This window comes from Notolabrus celidotus, chromosome 12 (assembly GCF_009762535.1).
Source record: "Notolabrus celidotus isolate fNotCel1 chromosome 12, fNotCel1.pri, whole genome shotgun sequence".
In the NCBI taxonomy this organism is placed as follows: Eukaryota; Metazoa; Chordata; class Actinopteri; order Labriformes; family Labridae; genus Notolabrus; species Notolabrus celidotus.
Window position 1 is genome coordinate 8,611,109 of NC_048283.1, and position 10,941 is coordinate 8,622,049.

Consider the following 10,941-nt stretch of genomic DNA (forward strand, 5'->3'; position numbering starts at 1 on the left):
TGCCACCAATAGGATCCCAGGGAGGCTGCTTATGCTGGATAGGAAAAGCTGAGACCTAAGCGTGACTACTTTCAAGTTCAACTAAAACTTTGAAAGTTTACAGAAACTAAAATGAGACTAATTTGTTTTTGGATTAAAGATAAAAGTGAATTAATGTTGTTCTTAAATTCTTAATTACAGAGTTAGAAGCTGACAGCAGATGTGAGTTTGTAATTCATATTTCTTTTATCAGATGTTTTGTTTTGCTTTTATAATAAAACTCTTTACAGAATATTGAAATTCTCCGTGATTCATTGCAGTTACACATGTTTTGCTATAAAAGGGTTTGTGAGACAGATTCAGTTTAAAAATGTATATTTAAGGGTTGATATTTCCTTTGTTCCGACAGTCTAAATAATAAACTTTGGTTCAATTTTTATATTTTGCAAAGGGCTTTATCAAAGAGTACTAACCAAACCCCTTTGAATATTACAACATGAGCAGCTGATCATGTTTTACACATTAAACCGTCATCACCCAGTCTGTTCTATGCACATCCATCACTGTCTGGTTTGGGTCTGCCACCAACAGGACAGGAAAAGACTGAAACGGACAATCAGGGCCGACATTCCTTCAAATCAGGACTTATACTGATGCAGGGTCAGGAAACAGGAAGGTAACATATCTTCAAACTCCACAAACAGTTTGAACTCCTCAGCTTTGGTTAATGTTACAGAGCAAAACTGACATAAAGACGGTTTCTCTCCCCAGGGTGTCGCTCTGGTTTTTTAATGTTTAGCCCTGCATTGGTTTAATGTGTAATGTCTAAAGTAGGCTTGTACTTATTAGCTAATATTCTACATTTAATGTTTGCTCATAGTGAGTTGACTGGAGTTGACCTCCTTGTATGTGCACACACACTTGTGCAATAAAGCTGATTCTGATGATTCTGTCAAATTCATTCTGAAGCTGATGCAAGAGATTATGAATTTTTTACATCAACAGCAGCCAGACAAAAATGCCCCTACACGAAACTCTGTCTGAACAGGAAGGGAAAAAGACACATCGCCAGCTTAAAGGAAAGCACACCTACACCTAAGACAGTGCAAGATCAGTCTGATATCAATTAATAATGATTAATCAGAAGTCAAACGACAGCTCTTTGAATCTACTCAGGGAAACATAAACAGCTATTCGTTTCGAATCTATTCAAAGTTTGTGTACCTTCTTTAATACCTGATGGGATAACAAATTAAAATATAATTTCTTTGTCTTGTACAGTGCAAAATGACCGGAGACTATGACTCCCCAACCAGCTTGTTTTATTAAATGAACAGCTTTATAATAAAAAGCATGTAACAGTAAGTTCTGTATGATGTGGCATCATTCATCTGGATATGATCCTAGAATAGGCTATCTGGAATGAGTTTTAATATCCCGTCAGCACTTTCCTTCTGATCATGAATTTCCTCATTATGAAATAAAACACTAAGTTTTTCTTTAAGCTTTGTTCCCAAGATCAAACTTTGCCTGTGCTTCTGTGTGATTCAGTTCTCGTCGTAGCTTCTCGTTTTCTGTCGGAGCTCCTTTGCTTTTACAGCCATCCGTCTGCTCTAACAGTATCAATTCATCAGCTCCACCTTCCTCTTCATGTGCTCTCTCAGCGTCCAGCGTTTTCCATTACCCCGCTCAGCGACAGCGTGCCTCACTCTGTGGTCTCATCATTGTCTCTGAACGTCTCTCATGATTCTTTGTGTTCGACCCTCTGAGACAGCCATCTGCAATTATTCTTATTTTATAACAGACAGAGCGCCCTACATCTCTGTGTTTTGAGTTCGTTCATCCTTGTCCTCTTTTGTCATTCTTACCTTTACCTTTGATGCTGACTGAGATGTGGTGAACTGCCTCTGTGAGGACAGATACACAGTGTGACTAGCTCCTCTCTGGCTCGTGGTGTGGCCTTCGGGAACGGATCCTCACTTCAGCTGGATCTAGGAGATAGTCAGCATCACTCAGAATGTGGGGACAGTCTCCAAAGATGGAGCTACACTGTAAAAATGAAACCTCTCTGCGGACACTTCCCCTGCATTGCCAGCAACAAGTTTGGCTACAGCTCTGCCTCCTTCGCTGCAGGAACCAGATGACCCTTTATTGTTTCTGCTCTTAAAAAAGAGACTATTTCTTTAAGGAACGTCACTGCTTCTTCCCTTTTTCTTTTTTTTTGAGAAGGAGGGCTGTGGACAAAATTACAGCACACTGTCTGCCTGTTGCTGAACTGCAGACACAGAAAGGTGACTTATAAGGGAAGTTAGAGGAGCACAGAGCAGCTAATGGGCCATGTATGCTGTTCATCAATATTAAAGATAACCTTTAAAGTCAAGCAATTTGCAACTTGTCGAAAAACACATCAGAGGCTGAAAAAGTACAGTATACACTCCTGACTGGTTTAGTAACTGCAGGTTGTGTGTTTGGTGACCCAACCAAGTCACTGACAAGGGTAGGGATGATAGCAGTATGTGCACACACAATATAAAGTTATGTTGTTGTTTTATGGGGCTTTTGCCTTTATTTGATAGGACAGCTGAAGTGAGACAGGAAATGTGGGGGGCAGAGAGTGGGGGAAGACATGCAGGATTTGGTTTTGGCCAGGAATCGAGCCAGCGACCCCTGCGACGAGGTTAGACCGCTAGGCCACCAATATAATGTGAGGCTTCGATGTGTAGTGGTTGTATCACTCTATTAATAAGAAACAGCAGGATGGAGACAAATAACGTTCTCAGTAGCACTTTACCGTAGCCTCTCTCAGTCGGCATAAGATTAACACTTCGTTGTCAATCAATCACATGTCAGAGAAACAACCAATCAGGGGCTAGAATCACCAAACTCCAGGTAAACATACTGAAAATCACAGAGTAGAATTTTTTGAGTGACCAATCAGATTTTAAGGGGGACCAGTGCCATCCCTGGTAGCTGTGGTGTGCCTCATCCTCCTACAGCTGCTGGTAGAAGGAGTGTTGGAGTTTCTGCTATGGAGGTACAATACTGCAAACACACACGCACAATTATTTCATGCCATTTGATTTCTTCACATTTTGTGGCTTTAAATCAGACCCTGGTTGTCTCTGCCAGAAATGCAACACAGCTAGCCTCCTCTCACATGATAAGTGACGCACATTAGATATGACAGGCCAGACTGTTGGCTGACAAAACAAACGTTATGTCAACTTGAGCCAGTGTCTCTGCTGTCTGATCTGGATTGGACCCTTGTTTTCTTTTCAGGAGACACAGGTACTAAAGCAGAGGACAGTGGCTGCATGAACATTTGGATGACATCATCTAAAAGTCAGCTGAGGACACACGGCTGAGGTCTCAGAGGTATCAGGGTGGGGAGCAGGAAGTTGTTTTGCCTGTGAGGGAGGAACTTCCTGTCCTGTGAGCAGCATGACCTTAAATTGCACAGACACAATGTGAAGAGTGAACTGCTTGCAGGCTTGAAGTTCCTTCAAGGTCACCATGTGCTGCAGAGGATGGTCAGTGCAGTCGGGGCAACTTTTATCAACGGTGATGTAGGTCTCAGGTCCCTAGATTATGGGTTTTGACGTTTCTTTCTACAGTTCTTACCCCTGAGAGCAATATATGTGCCAGGGCCAGAGGATCAGGCTGTTTGTTCAGAGGCAGGAGTCTGACCCCACAAGATACAGCAGTGGCAGATCTGTTCACGTTCATGGATTCCCTGTTCCTCTCCTAATAGGGAGTCAACCCCCCACCCCCCCTTATCCAATAAAGTGACCCCAAGACCTACTGTAAGCAATACCCCCCTCCTCTTTCTTCCTTCCCTCCTGCACAATGTTCAGACAAAGGAAGGGCATATTCCACCAATGATGGCATCAACTCTTAAGGTATGGTGGCTGTTGGCCATTGCATGATTCTTGAAGTTGTCCAAAGGCTCAGAGCACAAGGTAGATCCCCTGCGTTTCTATCTGGTGACCTGGGGTTAGTCTTGGATGCACTGCAGCCTCCTTTTGAGTCCCCAGAGTTAGTGAACCTTAAATGGATGTGTTTGTTTTGGCAATGGCATCTTGCAAGACGGTTGGGAGAAATGCAAGACCTGTCAGTTCAGCGGGAGTTTTGCAGGTTTGGAGTTGGTGATGGAATTGCAGTGCTACACCATTCTTCAAAGTTTCAAGTGTACTGCAGTTTAACAAGTTTGAAATGTGTTATTGTTGCAGAGGGATTTACAGTACGTCCACCTCAGTCTTACATGACCCCTCCAGGATAAGGCTCAGATTCACATGGTGTTACATAATTGCTTTACATATTATATTAATTAGCACGTATCAGTCTTTTTATCAACTTAACTTTATTCACACTGATTTTACACAAAACAAGCACATGTTACAGTGAGGTGTTTGAATAGTTGTAGCTACTTATATCCCTCTGTGCTTGGTACAGTCTGCTGGTGCTTCATCTCCAGGGCTGCAGACCTGGGAGCCGGCCAATCGGCATGATGAGGCACACCTGGGCTCAGTGTGCCTCGTTAATAAAGCTGGAGCTGCAGTTGACCCAACATCTCTCGCTTTTTTTATAGCACAACACCCAGTCAGCACTTTCCCACTCAACCACACTGATTATTCTTCATATCTATTGCTTTTTAATTACTGAATGTTGAAAATAAAATCAGTTTCTGTGTATGGAAGTTGGACCATAATACAAAGAGATAAAGTAAATTACATTTTTATATTGGTTTGGAGATCATTTCTTTGTATTTTTGGTGGAAATTATACTTCTGCTGATGATTAGGTTGTTTAAAATAGATGAATGAGATATTGCATTGTTTCATATTTTGAATGTTCAGATTTCAGTTTAATTGATTTCGGGGAAAGATTTTTCATTTTCATTTTTCCCATCTTTTTGAAGTGTTTCTGGCACTTCAGATTAAGCAAACTGTGTTTGAGAATTAACATTCTGGGAATCCTCTACACCATCAGTTTTATCTTTAATCATTCTCCCATCATGCCCTGAAAGAAAGGAACCCACCTACCCCCAGCAGTGTTATGGCTTCCCTGCAGAGCTAAACTAGACCACATGGAGGAGGTGAGACCAGAGGAGCCAAAGGCCAAACACAGGACAAATTATGTCCCGTGTGTGGGAGGAAAAGCAATCAAACATATGCCATGAACGTTAAGGTGTACCACTGTGAGTTTTAGCCAAAGAGCTCTCTATGCCAATGATTTGAAATTTATCAAAGGAAAGCAGCTCCATTTGCTGCTAAAAAGTCTTCAATTTTAGCAGAATAGTAGATACAGCTTATAGCTCCCTCAGGCTTTATTCCAAGGAGGAAAAAACAATGATGAAATTTTATGAAAATGGAATGAGAAATGTAGAGTGATATGTGTTGAATACAGATCACTCACTGCTAAAGCCAGACTATTGCTTCGTTTCTACATATCTTAAATGTGCACCACGCCTTTTGTTAAACAGTTTTCAGCTGGTAAATGTGGGGAATATAGAAAACACTCTTTCAAGACGACAATGTGTGCACGCGAGGAGGAAGGATCATTTCTCAAATGGCTCCCTAACCTAGCCTCCCGCCCAAATCCCCCCCCCCCCCTTCCTGTCAGGAGCCCATTAGCACTGCTCCCATTGTACTACCATGTGTTCCCCTGCATTCATGTGCCTCCCGTCAGAGTACAGAGTAGGTGGAGGTGCAGGAAAGGTACATCCATCATGTGGAGCTGAACCTGCAAGCTGCAGAGCCTTTTCTGAAGCTGGATGTACTCAAGGTAAACATGAGTCAGAAATCTCAGAGCTGCTCTAAAGAGCATGAAGGAGAACCTTTGTTATGTCCACAAATCCTTTGAAACACTTATATTGAGTCACAGCTGTATCCAAAGTATGAATAAAAAATACAGTTTACAAAGCCTAACATAACCTCAGGCTAAGAATGGTTTGTGTGGCAACACCCGGATGTGGGATATTGACTTGAGGCTGATTTATACCTCTGCGTCGAATCGACCATGTAGCCTTGGCCATAGGTCTGCGTAGCTCCCGCGGCTACAGAGAGGCCTATGTAGGTAGCCAACCGGCACCACCTCCAAAATATAACGACATGTTGAATCGACCGCAAGCCCTGTGATTGGTCTACTCCACCCCATTGTATTTCCTGCATTTAGAGCACTTCCAGGATCCCTGCACATTGTGCGTGTATTTCATTTCCTCCAACGTGTCTTCTCTATTCTTCCCTGTAATCATTGCTGAATGATAAACAACGACATGTATCAGCTTTAAATTAACATAATATGTTCGGAGTCGCTGTGAAAAAGTAAACAGAAAATGTAGCGGGACCAGAAGCAGACGACCCGACCATCGAGACCCCACTGTGCTCAAGCGTGTCCCTTTGAGTATTGCTGCGCGTCACAGACACATCGATGCACAAGTATGTAGTGCTCACGTCCGGGTCGACCATTGCTGCGTAGGGTCGACTCAGAGGTATAAACCAGAATTTATGGGTTAAATCATCCACCCCATGTAGAGAGGCTGCTGTCCTTTAACCCTCCTGTTATGTTGTGGGTCAAATTGACCCTTTTTAAAGTTCAAGGAACTTTAGAAGTATTTTTTTCGGTATGAAACTTCTTCTGCTTGGCTTAATAGGTGAAATTAACATATAAAATGAAAATGGTTGATTTCACATATTTGCAACCCTCCTTGCATTTTTATAGAAAATATATTGTGGAAGCTAAAAAAGGTCAGAAGTGTCAATTATTTCTTTGCAACTATTGTATTTACATATTTCACCCCAATCACACACACACACACACACACACTTTTGGGTTCTGACACTTTTTGATAATTAAATATGCCCCGGGTTAAATCGACCCAGGAACATTATTGCTGTTCCAGAGAAACAAACATAACAGGAGGGTTATGCAGGTGGCTTAGATCCTGTGACCCTTTATCACATCACTTCCTGCTCTCTCTTTCCATTTTTCTGCTCTAACAACTTTCTCTCAATAGAGACATATAACACCTTGATATGGCTTTTTCTTTTATGTCAGCAGCTCCATTTTTGTAGAAAAAACATCTAAAAACACATAAATTAGCCACATCACCATACTGGGCAACATTTGTTTTGTAAGCTTTTTGTTTAGTGCTGCAAGAAAAAGTCAATGAGAAAACACCCTGTTGCAGTAGAGGAAGAGCACTGTATTCATAGCTGAATTTAGCAAACAATAACAGGGTATGGCACACATACTGTATATTCATAAATCCTTTTTTTTTAAGTTTTATGGGGGTGCCAGTTGGCCTAGAGTTGGAAGTTTGCAGCCAATGTGCCGAGTTCTCATGGTCACCGGTTTGACTCCCGGCCGTGACCCTTGGCTGCACGTCCTCCCACGCTCTCAGCCCCTTACCAGCCTTGTCCTTAAGTGGAGCAAGGACAAAGATGTAAAAAATTCACTGAACTATTCCAGTAGCTGTCCAAAAGTGCATGAATTAAATTTCCCATGCCAGTTTGAGGTAACGTGGCCCTGACCAGCTGCTGTCTGCAGAGAAAAGGTCAAAAATATCAAATATCATTGTACTCCGAGACCCAGAAAATTGCTCCTCAAAGCAGGTTTTTATAGGCACATAACTTCTCTCTGAGGCTGTACTACTGACACAGTAGTGCTCATGCTGCCTTCAAAAGGATCTTGTTATTGAGTAAAGGCAGTAAATTCATACTGTTGTTGGGAAAAGACAAGGCTGTTGGTTTTTCCACATTTCCCTCAGAAATGTGAGATTGTGAAGAACTGCTTTTTATTTTTTAATTAACAAGCATCGAAAAATGTGCTTTTAAAAAGCTGTCATTTAATCTAATAATGTTAACACCAGCCTGCTGACATGCTGGGGATGAAAACTCAGCATGTTGATGTTTAGCCATTATTGCAAGAATAATTAATTAAGGTTAATGTATTTCTCTCTGTCAGCTTTGAATGCAGCCTGATAAAAGAAGGTCAACTCCTCCCCTGGTCCCACCCTCTAATTGACGTGAGGGTATTCAAAGCACTTATGGCATCATAGCTACCTTTTTGCCTCTGTCTCTGTCTGCTGGTTGCACCATGGGCCCTTAATTGTGACCCTGAGGTAGGTAATGCAGCCAAGTTGTTGTTTGAAGCGCTTGTTTTGAATATAATCTAAAGTGATTTTGCATTTACTTAATGAAAAAGGTGTATTAGTTTGAAATGGTCTGCCTGCATGACTGTCTGGTTGTGCTGGTGTCTGTTCAGCCAAGGTTTGTGAGTCATATTGTAACATATTAATGACATTTTATTTGGTACGATTGGCAAATTACCCTTTTTTGATCTGCTTTACTGAACCTGGGAGGACAGGGCTTTCTCTGTCGCTGCCACCACCCTCTGGAACGCTCTCCCAACACCTGAGACTCTCTTCCTCACTCACCAACTTCAAATCCAGACTCAAAACCCACCTCTTTAAAAAGGCTTGTAACCTATAATTGATTGCTTTTTTTACTTGTTTGTTTTTGCTTTTTTTCTTTGCTTTCCTTTGCTTATCTATTGTATAATTAATTTTTTTGTAAAGTGTCTTAGATAAACTTTTGAAGCGCTTTCATAAATGAAATGTATTATTATTATTATTATAGTTCCTGCCCACCTTGAGATGGAGCTTCGGTCGGCTTTTCAGTGCACCATCACATCCAGGTTTGAGTCACTTTAGATGGTGGTAAGTATAGGACATAATTGATGCCCAATGTATGTTATTATATTATTACATTTTTATACACCTGTTATAACATGTAATTTGTTTCTTGTATTGTATGCCATTATCAGCTAGTGTTTTGACTTCAGTGTTTTTCCTGGGGGGACCTGTTTAACAACTGGCCAACTGGTAAAGCAGGTGCCCAGTGGCTCGTCCTTGTGGCCTTGGCCACTTGGTCGATTCTCCGACTGTATTTGCTCAGGATTTGGTCTTCTCCGCTCTCCCCCCCATTTTCTGTCTCTGTCAAGTGGTCATATCAAATAAAAGTTAACCCTCCTGTTATGTTCGTTTCTCTGGAACAGCAAGAATGTTCCTGGGTCAATTTTACCCGGGGCATATTCAATTATCCAAAAGTGTCAGAACCCCAAAAAATCCAATGAAACATTTTTTTTATCACATTTTTAACTCCATTACTAACCATTTAAATCAAGATTTAGTCCATTGGTCTTCTTTAATCCTCACAGATCATGGTTCAATTTTTTCATAAGTTTTTTTTCATAAAAATTTGTGTTAAAACTTTTTTTAAATGTACATTGGAAAGCCCTAAATATAAATGCAATAGTTGTGCATGAAATAGATTTTTGTTTATCTAATTTTAAATTTAGAAATTTTTATTTTTTATGAAGTGATGTTGATAAATTAACACCTCTTCTGTCACATGTAGCCCAGATTTTTATGCTGCATTTAGCTGGTTTGGAAGGCATATATTGCCTAAAATATACTTTAAAATGGGTTAATTTGACCCGCAACATAACAGTAGGGTTAAAGGCCCCACAAACTCTTTTGCCATTGGAGAGATGCCTTTGCTGCTTGAAGCATTTTGTCTGTATTAAGTGTTTCATTGTAATATTCTGATTGACACTTGGTCGTATTTTTGGATTGACCCACCTGGTTTTGTAGAACTAAGTTATACTGTTTAAATCCTACTGTCAATAGCTAATCCATGTCACCAGCTTTTGAAAAAGTTGCTTTTTTTTTTACCCACATCTGTCCCCGGTTATTGAACCTGTGTTGCCAGTGAATGATCAAGGTATTATATTTTCCTATAAGTAAAACTACTAGTTGGCATTGTTGGGTTAGATTCTGATTGCTTGTTTCATTACATGTCACCTGCTGCTGACCACACAAGTAACATTTACCATGCTCATTATCATAGTTAAGCATGTAAGCACTGATGAGTTGTGCAGTGGTTTTTGATTTCTAGCCTGTCCTAAGTTACTGAGATGAATGCCCTGAGCATTACAGTCTGAACAAAGTTTTATGGGTATTAAATAGTGAGGTTTCAGAACCTGATAGGCTAACTATAAAATTGATATTGGCTAGAAAGGCTAATGGTAGACTGATATGAGGAAAGAATGCACAGTCAGTCCTCTGAGTCTGGCTATGAGACAATGACTGAAGTATGCTGATCTCTGACAATTCAAATCTCTTACCACAATCACCACACATACAGCTGATTCCTAGAACTAGACTATTGTTTATGGACTGCATTGTCCTCTGCAGCTGTAGAGCAGTGAACTTATCCTCAATATATCCATGAGAAACATCAGCGACCAGTCTTCCCTCTGTTGACCCCAATTATTTGACGTCTCTCTTCAAATTCAAGCTGTGAGTCTTATCACAGCTCCATTTCCTTACCAGAACTATACCTATTCATGCTTATAGAGAAAGGGACCAGGGGGGCTAACAAAAGGGGAGTGGGTGGTCTGGTGTGATTAGAGGAACAAAACAATAAGCCATTTAAAGACTGTCTCAGAGTTGGTCATTTCATAATCTACGCCTGTTTTATGAGCTACTTAGCTGAGCAATAATTTAACATTTAGGGGAGGGATTTGCTTTGTTTCTGAGGGTCAGATTAAAGGATTGATGATACTTTTGTATTAAAGCAGTTGCCCTAATGTGTAGCCACATGTTCAGGAGCCAGCTTCCATTTACCTATTAGCTGAGCATATCATGATGAGGAAAAACAAGCATCTTAAGTTTTGTCATTTCAGTAGATGCCTTTTTTACACTCTTCCAGAGTAAACAATCTGTAAACATCTTTGTAAATGTGCTTTCTTATTGCTGAGGGTTTGATTACACATGTTTTATCACTTTAAATATGTACAGCAGCCTTATCCTGAAGTTGTCAAGCGATAAGTCATTTAACAGCTAACATCTGCACATGACCCTTGTAAAGAAAAAAAGAGCCCATCTGTTCCTTCTATT